The 3,082-nt window shown below is 43.0% G+C and overlaps 1 long non-coding RNA gene across 1 annotated transcript; it reads left to right on the top strand.

The window, feature by feature from the left end:
* The first annotated feature begins 993 nt into the window (after positions 1–993).
* Positions 994–2,840, top strand: LOC104941110 (uncharacterized). Its single transcript, XR_797861.1, has 3 exons — positions 994–1,043; positions 1,187–1,331; positions 2,550–2,840. It is a non-coding gene; the product is annotated as an uncharacterized lncRNA (long non-coding RNA).
* Positions 2,841–3,082: the final 242 nt, after the last annotated feature.

Genomic DNA, 3,082 nt, shown 5'->3' with positions numbered 1-3,082 from the left:
TGTGAAGAAGCAGGAAATAAAAAGGAACTCACCTTGTGGTATAACCGGCAAGAGAGAAAGCCTTTGAGCTCCATACTGTTTCAGAAATAATCCTTGATAATCCATGATATGGCGTTTCCTCACGGCAGTATTTGCCGGTAGAATCTCCCACATTAGTAGGCATAAGCTCCGCCCCCTTTTTTAAACACTTCATAGACATATTTGTATATATCTGAGACCTATGCTATTGCCTAAAAATAGCATGATAGGAGACGTTTAACAAAACTGTTGTCTGATTAAATCCTCTGTAAACGAACTCCTTGCGCAGGGCTTCCCATCACTTAACCTGAGGCATCTTAACTCTTTCACTCCATTTAAAAACGAAGAACTTCTAGTTCTTGGAAAGAAAATCTGGATCGGCAGGTTAGACTTAAAAAAACAGTTATTGCAATGTGTGCACCTCTAATGGGTCAGCATTGAATTCTGCTGCTCTTCTCGCTTCAGATTGAGGCTACAAGTTTAGAAGGCTAAAAATGTTGAAATCTAAATAGTTGAATGGTGGATTTAAGGATTCACATTGGATAAGTAGCACCAATACTGGAGCTATGTAATCTAACTCTGTCCTGTCACAACTTTAGTTACAGCCTGAATGTAGATCAGAATGTAGTTATTTAAAAATCTGTGTTTTATAAAGCTTCTCCACTATTCGTCGTGTCAGAGTGAGTACTGATGGCCGGTGTGAGAGACAGAAGAGGGGAGCCCAGTGTCCTCTTGCTTTCCTCCTGTGGTGTGTGTGCGCGCTCTCGCAGATGGAGCCAGCTCCTCTTGCTTTCCATGCCAGAGATTAGAGGAAGCCTGGGGGCCTTTCAACCCCTCCCCCCTCCTCTTTCTGAGGCCTCTCTCTCTGTCTGCCTGTCTCTCCCTCCCTGTGTCTCTCTATGCCCCCCCCCCTCTTCCTCTGTGCCTGTATCTCTCTATCTCGCTCCCTCCGCCTCTCTGCAGTCTTTCATCATATTAACCCCCTGTGTGCCAGAGCCCGAGGCACACTAATGATTTCTAAATGGGTAAATCAAACATGGCGACCGCCCTGGGACAGACAGGCACACACACACTCAGGAATGCCTAACACTTTGAGGAATGTTCTACTTTCAGTCATTTTTTTTTTCTTTATTGAATATTTCGTTTTTTTTTCTCTCTCTCCCTACAGCAGTAAGAAGGCTGAGTCTGAGGGTGGGGCTAGCGCTGCTAAGAAGGAATCCAAGAGGAAGAGAGAGCCGTCATTCAGCGATGAGGTGGAGGTGAAGTCTCCACCCCCCTCAGCTCCTGAAGATGACGATGATGACGGCGTACAGGTACGACACGCAGACCAGAAAAGCAGCGCTTTAGAAGCCCGTTTCAACTCTCGGCCATTTAAAAACTTCACAAATTGTTCAAATTAACGAATTATAAGATGGTTGCTGTTTAATTGTCAAAAATCAGGTCCTATGTCTAATCACTTTCCCTTAAACTCATTGAAAAACATCATGGGTTTAAGGATTGAAAGATTGAATGTGAATTCATCAGGACTTAGGAAAAACTGTGCAGACTAAAAATGTTCATACATGGACTACTCAAAACACATCTAGATACTTACCCCCCCATGTGTTCTATATAAATGTGTTGGCTTTGCAGTGAATTTTTTTTTCTTCAAAGTAGTAAGAGTTACAGCGGACCTGCAGGATTCTGGGAGTTGTTTCAGATATTTGGAGCATAATAACTGAAAGCTGCTTCTCAATGATTAGTTCTGACTCTGGGGACAGAAAGCAAATCGTCCCAGACCCCCTGAGAGTTTTGTGTGGTTCATAATCTAGCAGAAGATCAGAAATGCATGTTGGCCCATAGGTACTTTTGGGTCTTTCCCTCGGTTAGGAACCTTCCTGAGAAGAAAAGACTGCAGTGTTTGTTTCAGGCATAACACCTAAAAACATCCCTCAGTGTCACAGCCTGTAGAGATAGAAGCTGTCCTCTGTTTGTGTTGTAAACCAGCTTTGTTGACAGACCAACCACAGGCTCAACTGCCAAGTTCATCTGATGCACTATCAGCAACTTTTCAGTTGGCGCATCAATGTTTTATTTCAAATACAATTCAAAATGTCTCCTTCCTGTTCAGTAAGGTGCTCTTTGGAGGAACAAACAGAACTCCACTTTAGCCCTCTTCAAACGGATAAATGTTTGATGTGCTAATGTAATTATGTGTGCCATGTAAACAGAGTAGCATCTGGCTGCATAAAGAGTCGTGGCTCTCATTCAAATAGGAAAGCTCCGGAAGAAGTGTGTCCTCTTTCTCCTGTTCACTACACTTGTCTTTTTACACACACTCATTATTTGGCTACTTTTCCAGCCCAGCAAATTGGGTGATGTCAATATGGATAACAGGCCGCACCATATGGAAGAGAATAATGAATAATACAATTGAAGTGCGTTTGATGGAATAGAACAGCCCTGTATTTTCCTCTCTCCGCCACTACACATTTACATTTACACTTTGGAAAGCCGTCCCGAACTCACAGAACTCTCCCTCTGTCCAACAGAAGCGCCGCTCCAGCCGTCAGGTGAAGAGGAAGAGGTACACGGAGGATCTGGAGTTCAAGATCACAGACGATGACAGTGGCGACGACTCGACAACACCCAAGTCTCCATCGTCGTCACAGCAACAGGTACAGCTGGGCTTTCAATCACATGATGATGTAAACGAGGAGAAGCTAGACATTCATAACAATTAGATTTTGCCCCACCACTAATATTGAAGTATCAACACATGTCACAGTAGAGACACAAATACAAATATGAACCTGAAAATGAGTAGAATAGTGCCCCTTTAAGGAAAAGTTTGATATTTAGTTTATACAAAATGTAATTTAAATCCTTTTAGTCAATGGGGAAAAATGATTACCGTAATTTTCGGACTATAAGCCGCGCCTTTTTTCCCATTTTTCGACCCTGCAGCTTTTATAACGGTGCGGCTAATCTATGGATTTTTACAGCTAACGGCCACCAGGGGACCTCCTAAATCTATGGATTTTACAGGTTACAGTCCACCACCTTTAACTCTATGGGCTCTATG

The sequence above is a fragment of the Notothenia coriiceps genome, unplaced genomic scaffold, assembly GCF_000735185.1.
Source record: "Notothenia coriiceps isolate Sejong01 unplaced genomic scaffold, NC01 NC01_scaffold00003139, whole genome shotgun sequence".
In the NCBI taxonomy this organism is placed as follows: domain Eukaryota; kingdom Metazoa; phylum Chordata; class Actinopteri; order Perciformes; family Nototheniidae; genus Notothenia; species Notothenia coriiceps.
Note: the sequence above shows the minus strand (reverse complement) of the source record. Positions and strands in the feature narration are given on the sequence as shown.